The sequence below is a fragment of the Salminus brasiliensis genome, chromosome 4, assembly GCF_030463535.1.
Source record: "Salminus brasiliensis chromosome 4, fSalBra1.hap2, whole genome shotgun sequence".
Classification (NCBI taxonomy): domain Eukaryota; kingdom Metazoa; phylum Chordata; class Actinopteri; order Characiformes; family Bryconidae; genus Salminus; species Salminus brasiliensis.
This window is the reverse complement of record NC_132881.1, coordinates 47,407,923-47,420,017: the sequence shown is the minus strand read 5'-3', so window position 1 is coordinate 47,420,017 and position 12,095 is coordinate 47,407,923. Positions and strand designations below refer to the sequence as shown.

The window sequence follows — 12,095 nt, the reverse complement described above, 5'->3', positions numbered from 1 at the left end:
CGGGGCATCCCGAGCGGTAATGCATTAGTGCCATGTGGGCCGAGTTTCTCCAAGTTGCGGTTTGAGAAGAGGTGGGGGCTCAAGTCCTTACCCTTCCAGGGTAAAGACTTGGGAGTGTTGGGAGTGTTGTTAGTTAGTTCTAGGGGGAGCTACGAACAGGTGGGTTGATTGGCAGAACCAGAACCAGACTGAAAAAAGACCTGCGTCTATGCTGCTGAACCACTCAAAGCTTATTGGTCAACACTTTCCTATGTTAATTTTTTATTTTTATTTTTTTTCCGGAGAACTACATTTAGATCATTTACAGAGTGTCTATAAAAGTTCTAATATGCAATCTCTGACTTATATATATATATATATATATATATATATATATATATATATATATATATATATATATATATATATATATTTCTTTTTTTTTTTGGAATTAATTAATTCATTTATTTATTTATTTTCCCATCAAAAGATTTAACAACATTATTTTACCATCTTGCATTCATTTATCCTCCTTTCTGAACCCTGCTTCTGATGTAAGGCTTAGATATGGCTTCATAAGACTGAATCATAGAAAGATTTATTGATTTTTATATGTCATGTATTTATTTTTTCTTTATAGAGCATTTTCAACTTCAGGGCTTTATAACCCACGTGTCCATTCTATAAAAAATAAATAAATTAAATAAAAAAATAAAAAAATAAAAAAGCAAAAGCACTCCTGGAAAGACCCCTAACACACAGAGAAAGATAGATAGAGAGAGGTAGAGAGAGAGAGAGAGAGAGAGAGAGAGAGAGAGGTAGAGAGAGAGAGAGAGCAGAATGCCCATGGAGAATTAAAATCTGAGACATCAGCAGGCAAATGTCAAGAGGGACGGCAATGAAGAGTCATTCTACTCTCCAGGGCTCATTTTCATATAATTAACTCAAATGCCAAAAAAAGGGCTACATCAAAGAAAAATGTGAAGTGGAACACGCTATTGTTCACGCGAGAGGTGTACGGTAAAACGAGTGGAGGAGCTGAGCCTGTTGCCTCGCTGGATGGAGTTAAACCTCGGGCGGAAGATCAAAGCCGCTCGTAATGACCAAAGGCCTACTCACACGCCGCTTAGGCATCAGATCGCACTGACGGCATTACCAAATCCTCCACATGCGAGCTGAGAATCAGATTCATTTCTAAAGCCACTCACCGGAGTTTTACTTTGCGATAAATACGTTTTAATCTGCAGCTACAGCAGAACGGCTATTCCTGCCACCCCCACCCACTCTACCCCTCCCAGGTACCCTAATGAGTAAAGGGAGCCAAGAATGAAAGTGGGGAACGTTTGAAGGCCATTTGAAAACATTAAAAATGCAATTAGAGACAAACAGGATTTTCTCTTTGTGTTTTACTCGGAGCCGTAATTTCAGTTCACGGGCAGCAATGAAACGGAGTGGAGAACCGCCTGGATGTCAACACATCCATGTTACACTGCCCACAAAAGCCGGCTTTGTGTTAAAAAGGACCCAAAAAAGAGAGAAAGAATAAAGCGAAACACTGCCCCTTCTAAAACCCTGCGGCCACACCTTTAATTACCTTTTAAGTCTATTAATACTCGCGCTTGGCGGGTTTGTGAGCCAATTACACTATTGTGACGGCTATCAGCCTCTGCCACGTACCTGCTCATGTGAGCCACCTAAATGGCCGATAATTAATCTCCTATCCGCGCGATTCAACGTGTTAAAGCACAGAGGTGCAAAGCTCCTCTCCTACGCAACAGCCCGAGGCAGCATGGCCTCCGATTGGTCAGCGGGGATTTATACTTAAGCCTCCTGATTGGCCATGTTGCTAAATCTTACCAAAAAAAAAAAAAAGAGATTTTTTTAGGAGGACAGTCATCCAGGGAATGATATTTTGGCATTCAGAGGATTCATTAATCTGAAAACTGGCCAGCGAAATCCTCTGTTCCTTTTCCCCTCTCGACGGGTGATTCTGGTGCAGTCTTACAGGCTTCGTACCGCAGCCTACATAGGGTATAATCTGAAGACTGAAGCACTGTCACGGCATCCACGTGAATCCCACATGCAGACAGCAGTGAAGAATTTAAGATGGCATTAAAGATGATGTTTATTCATTAATTAACGCAACACGTAGTCCGTCACCGCTCGACCACTTTAAACCGCCGTCAGATTTGCAGGATGGCCTGTTTCAGAAGGGAAAAAATGTGGGAAATGGCTTAAAGCTGAGAGCGGTAAAGTGTCCAGGCGAGGTGGGAGTGTGTTGGTTAGACAGCAGGCCGAGTGAAGTCAGTAATCAGCAGTGTTTTAACGGTTACAGTGGTCGAAAGAGCGAGCGGCGGCGAGTCTCGGCTGGAGCACAGCTCCATACGCCCACCCGCCGCACCATTATGGCTGGAATCAATGCACGACCATAACCTGGAGAAAGAACACAAGAGGCCACTCAGCTGGCCTTTCTGCTGGAGATCCCCCACCAAGCCAGTGCTCTACCTTTTCCCACTCGCTTGACAAACCTCACTTGAGCTGTCTTGGGGCTGAAAGAGTGCAGGTGAAATGAGTATGCAAATATCCAACACTTGCTCTGGGTAGACACCAACATTGGACGTGTTTTGGACACAATTGAATGATTTAATGAAAATTGTGCTCCGAGACAGTCCGAAAATAAAGACTTTTTTTATACTTGCTCTTAATACGCAAGTCTGCAACACCCAGGGCCGATTCTGGTCTGGTTTTGAGGAGATACTCACTATCACTGCTTTGCTTTCACATAGAGAGAATTCCATTCGAACCGTGGATCGACTGCACAATTCCAAATGTCACTTTCCGGCACCAGTTTCGCTAAATGGCAAGGCCTAGACTCATCCGTTCATCGCTTTTACTTATTTTCCCTGGATACAAACACTAGAGCAATGAAGAACAGCGCTTTCTGGGGTCAGGGCACAGCCCGGTCCGGCCCGGCCCACTCTGAACACGACACTTCAAGTCGATCCAAGATGGCGGCTCCTGAGGTGCCTTTGTGCTCGCCGCTGCACTACTGTATTTGTGAGTTCGAGTTTTGCTTTGATTAACTGCTAGGAAGAGGTACGGTGGTCAAGAAGAAGAACAACAGTGTTTACTCACATCTTCTAGACTCCAGAGGGCAGCAAGTCGTTCGCCTGTGAAGGAAAGAGAAAAAGGTTTAAGAGAGAAAAGGGTAAAAACACAAACTGCAGATGAACTGCGTGAAAAAGAAATGAACGTGAAAGTATGGATGAAATATCACAGCGGTTATTAAGTCCCAAGGTGAAGCTGACTGCCAGACTCACACCTACACGCCTAGACACCATAGAGATGGTAAAGCTCTGAGGCAAATCAAAAGGCAGAAACACACATCAAAAACAAATGATTTCGACAAACAGCTGGCAAAGCATGCTTCGCTTTCCTTTAAAAGAAATGCAAATGACTGCAGATCATGTTCAAGGACATAGACGGACATAGCCAAAAGACGTACAGGTCTAATGCAGTGGCTTGCTCTGGGTAGACACCAACCATTGGACGTGTTTTTGGGTATTTTTAAAAATTTAATGATAAATTGTGCTCAGAGATGACTAGAAAATAAAGAAACCTCTTAGGGTGTTTTTTCTTACTTGTCCTTAATACGCAAGTTTACAACACCCAGGGCCGATTCTGGTCTGGCTTTGAGGAGATACTCACTATCATTGCTTTGCTTTCACACAGAAGAATTCCATTCGAACCGCGGATCGACTGCACAATTCCAAATGTCACTTTCCGGCACCAGTTTTGCTACATGGCAAGGCCTAGACTCATCCGTTCATCACTTTTAATTATTTTCCCTGGATACAAACACTAGAGCAATGAAGAACAGCGCTTTCTGGGGTCATGGACGGAGCTGTTCTTACAGGGGTAGGTTTTTAGCCATGCAGGCAAGTCAAACGGGTCATGTGACAAGATTAACCAATCACATAGCCCCACAAGCAGACCAGACTAGAGTCCGCTAGAAGCAGCGAGAAGTGAGTAAGAATGCGAATGTCCGGTTTGGCTACACTGGACATTACCTGGACTTGATTCTGTCAGTAACCTGGTTTAAAGTTAGGCTGGGAAACAGTGGAACTGCATTCTGTGGAGTGAAAGAGATCCATCCAATACTTTTAGGATGAGCTGTAGTGGCCTTTATTAGCTAATCACGCGACATCAGTACCTGATCTCTCTAATGCTCCCAGGGCTGAATACAATCAAATCCTCACAGAATTGTTCTAATACCTAGTGTAAAGCCTTTCTAGAAACGTAGAGAGAAACTTATGTATAGATGTAGAAGTTACTGCACTTATACAGCTACTGTATAACCCAATACAAGTTATATATATATAACTTTTATTAACTATTATATATATATATAATATTTTTTTTTTTTTCAGGAGTCTGTAGTTCATCTATTTAATTAAAAAAGAAGCGAACCCAAGACCATTGATTTCAGGAGGACCAGAGATCGGTCCTCTGGATCGCTGCCAGGCTCAAAATCAACTTTAACACTTGACCAAACGAACCCGGCCCAATCGAACCTGTGAAGAAAGTGCTCCCAGGTCCGGAAAAAATACACAATATAATAATATTAATAATATAATAAAAGTCACAAAGCACAAGGGGTTAAACCCCTTCTTTCCTTAACCATAAGCCTCTTCCAGACATTACCCAGAGAAGTGGTGTGAGAATGCGAGTGTCTGAATCGGTTATACTGGACATTACCTAGACTTGATTCTGTCAGTAACCTGATTCAAAGTTAGGGTAATGTACGAGCGAATAGAGTAAGTAACCTTCTGGAGAACTTGTGATGTGGGTGTGTTGACATTTCTCATGCGACTGGTGCAAAACCAAGATCCTATGCCATTTCCGCTGTGCACTTTTTGCGTCATGCTGTGCCTCCTACGCATGCAACAGATGTGCCGCCCCTTGTCTAAACCATGCAGAACATTTCCTGTAGTGCTGAATGCATCTGAAAAAGGGGAACTCTGGATAATATCCAGACCTGATTCTCTGGACGTATTCTGGAGTTAGATTTACATTCACAGCATTTAGCAGACGTTCTTCTCCACAGCGACTTACAAAAGAGCTTCACTGTTTACTGAAGAAGAACCTCAGCTAGTTTAAATCGACTAAAATTTAAAGCTCCTCTAAACTTAGACTCTACTAAATACAAGTCAATATGGAGACCATAATACTCTACTCTTCGCCTGAGTACTCTCAGAAGAGGAGGGTCTTCAGTCTGGGTTTAAGGACAGCGAGCGCTTCGGTGCAGGACAGTAAAAAGTCTGGACGCTCGTCTTCCGTGGATCTTAAAGGATGACGGGTCGAGCCGAGCCGTACTTGAAGCTGGAAGGGCTCTCGGTGCAAATCGGCTTTTGACCATCGCCAAGTACGGAGGGGCTGGCTGGTCCAGTCTTAGCTTTGTAGGCCAGAGTCAGGGGTCTGAATCTGATGACCTGGGCAGCAGCTACAGGAAGCTACAGTGAAGAGAGAACACAGCAGTGGAGGAGGAGCTGAACATGGCTGAACTTAGAAACGCTGAAGACGACCCGACCCGACCCGTGCTGCTGCATTCTGGATAAGTTGCAGAGGCCTGATGGTGCTCAGAGGAAGACCAACCAAAAGAGATCTGCTGTAGTCAGGAGTTTATATGTGAAAACTGCTATAAATTAGATCAGTTTTATAGGCCCTCAAATAGAACCCTGTGGGACTCCACAAAATCTGGTGAGCTCCATATACGGCTATACGATAGTTTTAGGGGTTAACAGCTCAAATTCCAGTGAATCTTGCAGGTTCTGTAGCTTGTTAAACATGCAACACATGTGCCAGGGGTCGTGTGGTTTCTTTAGTAGGTGTAGATGTACTTTTTTCCAGGCCTAATGAGTACAGACAGCTATATATGCACACTATATTATCTCAAATAATAAATATAGGGAATTCAAGACGTGCCGCTTTATGCTGCCCCCCCCCCATATCAACTAATTAGAAAAGGCTTCTGTTCTTTAGTTTATCTTAAAAAGCTCATGCACTATACATACACTTTCAATAAACTTTCTTTGCGACCTGCAATTAAAACGTGAACCTGCTCTGAAGTAGCAGACATCATGCTCAACATTCTTAGCAACTGGAATAACACTTGTAGAATCGAATGTGATAATTAAACAGTCACCAAGGATATTCAGCGCACTATTCAGCGTCTATACACTAAAATCTTAAACAAGGGGTTCTTTTATTAGGCCAGGACCGGTGTATTGCAAGAACTATAACATCAGATAGATGCCCTTCACGAATCTGTGCTAGACATTATTATATAAAGACTAAATGTGAAAATAGAAAGAGGGCAGTGATTCCTTTTAACAAAATGCCTTGTCATAGACGTCTTTATAATCACTAATATGAAAGGAGCTGGCTTGCTTCCAGAGCAGTATGCAATCCAAAAAAAAAAAAAAAAGAGTCAGAAAATCATCCATTAAAATCTGAAGAGCCCAAGTGTCATTGTGCTCCATCACTGGTCTCAAATCTCTCCAGGAATAAGCCTAGCTTTGAATGGAAAGAGGAAGGAGGGGGTGAAGCCTCTCAAAATGAGAGCGCAGATCCTGAAGTGAATAATATGGGGAGGGAAAAAGAGAGAGAGAGTGAGCAGGAGGGAGCTCAGTCTGGAGAGACCCACAGCTCTGAACGTGGGTGACGTAAATGCCAGCTTTGAAGGACAGGTTTGGGGGCACTCTCTTTGGGGAAATGTGCAAATCACATGCACAGAGTCAGGAAGGTCAGTTTGTGCATATCGAATGAAGGAATCCTAAATGTCTAGTCGAGAAAAGAGAGAGCGAGTGGGTGATATGCAGACATGACACTTGAGGGGTGGGGGGTGGGGGGGGGGGGGCGATAGGAATATTCATGTCAAAATTAGAAGGAGTTATCGTTTGACTCCATGTGTAAGTGCGCTAATGCCGCAGGAAGTCTTTGAAGCACTATGTGGGCAGGTGGGTATGTGGACGGATGTGGTCAGCAGCAGGAATTCGATGAGTGTACAGCAAGCATCTGACACAAATCACATTAGATTGGGGGGGTTTGCTAAAAGTAAGCTTTTTTTTTTCTCCCTCTGTCACAGCTTTGAGGAGACGTATACAGAGAGAGCCCTAAGCCCCTGGTCTTATGCCACAGCACGGAGTCGTCCACTAAGGAAATTGCCCCCGAAAGTCAATTCGAGCCATCAGAGATTGCAAAATGTCTTCCGTCTGGAATAATTGAATTTGGGGCTTAGGTGATTAGGCCTGCCTTTTTAAACACCCTTGCAGAGGTTTAAAACCCCCCCCCCCCATCTCCTCCACCCCTTCCTCCTCTTCTACCCTCTCCATCGCAGCACCCCCTGCACTGTAATCTGGCACGACTTCTGACGACCATCTTCCAGGCATGAGGCCACAGCCTCCGGTCTGAAGAGTCAGGAGCAGACGCTACATCTGCTGCGAGAGCACTGCAGCCAGCTTCAACCCGGCATGCACAGTGTACATGGCAGATGAGGTCTGGCTGTTCTTGAATTTTCGGTCCATTTTTTTATATTTTTAGGTTGATTTGGACCACCGTCCACCAAGCGATGCTGCTGTCCTGACCGCAGCACTCGATTCATCACGCACGGCGGTGAATTAAAGCTGACATATCACACGCGCCCGGGTTTGTTATTGGTAACGGCGACGGCGGGGGCTGCCTTCCACACGCTGTCAAAAGAGAATGGAGACATTTAAAAACGTAAAGGTCAACAGTAAATCAGTATCTCAAACACTGCCCCGAGGTGTGATTTGTGACGGCGGCGAGGCGGCCAGGCTGAGTGGAGCAGGTCCGACTGTGCGGGATGAGGACGAGCGCGAGGCCGGGCCGGCTTATCAGTGCAGACACACCTCGGCGCTGATTGAAGCCCAGCCCTGTTAGATATACTTACAGGCCCATTGTGATCAAAAGCAGCACTGGAGCGTTACACCAAAAGACAAGCGTCCGGCTTTTATGGCAATCCACCGCTGCTTATCACGAGCAACCGTCGTGCCACGTTACGCCTTGCCTCGCCTTGCCATAGCCGCCCCTAACGCATGCGAGATGACGGGTAAATGCAAGCGGGCGAATAACTAGATAAATAAATAAATAAACAAACAGAACAAGTCAGCAACTTTCACTTTGTTTTCTGTTATCCCAAAGTCCAGAAATGCAACTTAAGCTATAAAATGTAATTTCTACAATAAACCCCCAGCTTTTCTCAAAAGCACACCGCACCAAAGCGTTTCAATAATGCCTCCTTAAATATCGTGCAGGGCATTCCTGAGGCAATTCCTTGTCAAAGGCAAAATTTGCTATTTCATTAGAACTGCCCTGGACACAACAGTGCCGTATTATCACGACTGTACATCAAAGCAAGGCTTTACCGAGGTGCCCAAATTGGGTTCGTTAAGACATAATTAGGAAAGAATGTTTAGGTGCTCAAAAGTTCAGCCCGTTTACAACGCGAGGGCTTTATTAATTCTTTTATTGTTTGAGTGAAAAAAACAAAAAACAACAGCAGCAGCACATGCTTCTGACATCCTGTGGACAAAACTGCCTATGCGTCCATGCAGTCGGAAGACAGCGGATCGCATTTTGCAGCTTTTATGAGGTGTTGGAAGCCTCTAATCTACGGCCTTTCACAGCACTGGCTGCTAATAAGGAAGGGTTGCTATTGCTGCGATTTCTTTGTATGCTGTTTCCCACTTTATTGCATGCTGGCTTGGGCAGAAGAGGTCCCTCTGACATTACCATGGTATAAAGGCTCTCATCGCATGTTCGCACAAAGGGCCAATTTTTCCTTTTTCCGATGAACAGAATCAAAATGAAAGCCCCTTTACTTTCCTACCGCACTACACAGAGTGACGGTTGGAGGCTGGGGCACGGAGAATAGCATTAGCGTGCAGCATTCATCTCCTCTGATAAACATCCTCTCCACGTTTGTATGAAGCAACCAAATCTAGGCGGAGGAGGATGATGAAGAGAGCGGTGCCAGGAGTATTCTCCAAGGTTAACCTGCCTCACCTCGCTCGTCACTGGCTGGGCTGCAGGACAGCTGTGCAGTGTTGAACGTGAAGGAAAACTGACTTCCAATAAAGTGGCGGGGATTTACAGTAACCCACCTCGGCCTATCCAGGGAATACTGAGTAATATCACTACTGACTGATCTCAGGAAAATCAGCCTTTTTTATTGCTGATATCAGACGGAGTACAGGGATCGGAGCTTAATGCTAACAATGCAGGTTAACACGCTGTTCACGGACAGTGAGGGTCAAACTGGAGCAAACTGGAGGACTGACGAACTGCTTAGGAACAAAATGTCTGAATAATTATGACAATTAATCAGTGATTTAATCATTAGTCCATCTGTAATAGCTAATGGCAGTTTGTCAATTTAGTTGTAGCACTAAAACACCTGCCTAATATGGTGCAAGTCTGGCCCCTTGTGTCGCCAAAACTGCTCTGACCCATCAATCCATGGACGCTAGACCTCTGAAGGTGTCCTGCGAAGGTATCTGGCACCAAGATATTAGCATCGAGGCTAGCATTAGTGGTTCAGCTCTGTGTGGTCCAGCTCTGAGTGGTCCAGCTCTGAGTGGTCCAGCTCTGAGTGGTCCAGCAGCACGCTGCCACTGTGATTTGTGGATCAATGGTTCGTAATCCTGGGTCATACAGCTTGCCATCAGCAGCCAGAGTCCACAAGAGCACAACTAGCCTTGCTCTCGCAGGTATGGGTTGATGGCACCTACACCTTCTTCAAGGTGATGTTGGTCATCACAGCAGTCTGACAGCTGTTGCATCAGAACTGGGGATCTGAGCGCAATTGCTACCTAGTGATGCTGTATCAGGGGTGGTGGCGGACTTCATATGTCTGAAGGAATGTGCTAGTCTTCACTTTACTTGTCTTGGGGGGATTGCTAGTGATTGGGAGAGTTCATAAGAACAGGGATTGGGTAATTGGGTTACATTAGACATACATTTTAAACAATGTTTATTTGGCGTGCATCAGGGTTCGCATAGCGGCCCTTTTCAATTCTAATGAGATGCACTAACGGAGAACTGCCACCAGGGTCGATTTCAATTAAATCAAATCAAGTCTAAACACCTGTACAGGTGACACCACGGTGCATGTAAACACAGCTAACATGGCGTGGCATCTGGTCAAAGCGTAGAGGACTCGGACTGGTAACTACTAGGTTAAACTATCCTCTAGATCAGACACTGAGGCAAGTTATCCATGCTGTTTAACACAAACCATTACCCCAGTGACCCCAGTCACGGGCAGCAGATGACACAGCTGAGACTCAAAGCCGGAGCTAAGTCAATGGGTTCCCCCTCTGAAGTTCTGAGCAGTGCTTTATATGGGGCATCTGTGATCAAACAAGCTCCAGTCATACCAGTCAAGGGTATAACAATCGCCATGGCAACCGCCAGTCCGTGATGAAATGTACAACAAACTCAAATGTACACACAAAAACACTCGTCAACGGGGTGCTTTAAGCGGGGTGATGATGACATTAAACGGTCGTTGTCGGCCACTGTCCGCGCTCGCGGCCGCGAGTGTGTGCGTTCGGCCATTGTTTTCCTGTCTGAGCATGCCGGTTCCAGCGCTCTATCTGCATGACAGGCGTGGTTAAGGCCGTTAACCGTGTCTGCATTGCGTTGCGTTCTCTCGCACCTCGACTCTGTGGCGTGCGATGGTGCTTTTGTCCAACCTGCACTGATTGGGCCACTAAAAGGGGATGGCAGGGTAAGAAAGGGGTAGAAGGGGTGGAGGGGGGGCATCAAGAAAAGGGGATTAAGAGGCACTGATTCCTTCAGCAGAACATTGCGGTGGTTTAGAGAGGTCAAAGGCATGCAGATGAGCAGGAGACAGGGCAAAGGTAAGACGCACCAGGGCTCAAAGCACTACTCTGAGAAGATATAGAGTGTCCACTCGAGGGCTCATCCAGGAAACGGGCTGGGGCAGCTGGAGGGAATACTCCTTACTTTCCCTGCAACCTTTTAACACATAAGTATGTCATCAAAGTTCTGCAGCAAAAATGTGCCACAAGGCCTCACTGCAACTGTTGACATGTCAGACTGACATGTGTGCTCAGAACTTCTAATGGAAATACAGATAATCAGTAAATGAGGGGTACATGATGTATTATGAAGGATATATATTTGACAAATGTAATTATTATTATTATTAGTCTGTTAGTGGAAGTAACTACCAAAAACTTTTGGAAATGGAGATTGGAGGTTGCTGTTTAGGTAGAACCACCACTGATATATACATATCCGCACTGTGAGTAGGTAAGTGAGTAGAATTTAAAGATGACATTGTTTTCACAATATCAGACCCCTGCAACTTATCCAGAATGCAGCGGCACGGGTCGTCTTCAACGTTTCAGCCATGTCCTTCCACTGCTGCATTCTCTCTTCACTGTAGCTTCCTGTAGCTGCTGCCCAGGTCATCAGATTCAGACCCCTGACTCTGGCCTACAAAGCCAAGACTGGACCAGCCAGCCCCTCCGTTCTTGATGACGATGGTCAAAAGCCTGATCTGCACCAAGAGCCCTTCCAGCTTCAAGTACGGCTCGGCTCGACCCGCCATCCTTTAAGATCCACGGAAGACGAGCGTCCAGACTTTTTTCTGTCCTGCACCGAAGTGGTGGAACGAGCTTCCCCTGGGTGTCCGAACAGCAGAGTCCAATGCTCGCTGTCCTCAAACCCAGACTGAAGACCCTCCTCTTCTGAGAATACTTGGGTGAAGAGTAGAGTATTATGGTCTCCATGTTGACTTGTGTTTAGTAGAGTCTAAGATTAGAGGATCTTTGAATTTTAGTCTATTTAAACTAGCTGATGTTCTTCTTCAGTAAACAGTGAAGCTCTTTTGTAAGTCGCTCTGGAGAAGAGAGTCTGCTAAATGCCTTAAATTTAAATGTAAATGTAAAACATGTTAAAGCAAGATTAGTGTCCTATTTTTGCTTTTTAGTATATAATAAAAACAAAAAGGAGCACCATATTAAAAGTATGGGAACTTATCAGAGACCTGAGCTCTCTGATGC

The 12,095-nt window shown here is 45.1% G+C and overlaps 1 protein-coding gene across 1 annotated transcript in view; it reads right to left on the bottom strand.

Annotated features, from left to right (window-relative positions):
• Positions 1–12,095, bottom strand: part of tenm3 (teneurin transmembrane protein 3) — an 890,613-nt gene that overhangs the window by 710,858 nt on the left and 167,660 nt on the right. The window contains 1 exon segment of the mRNA XM_072677215.1: positions 3,115–3,149. The gene's annotated coding sequence lies outside the window, so the exon portion shown is untranslated.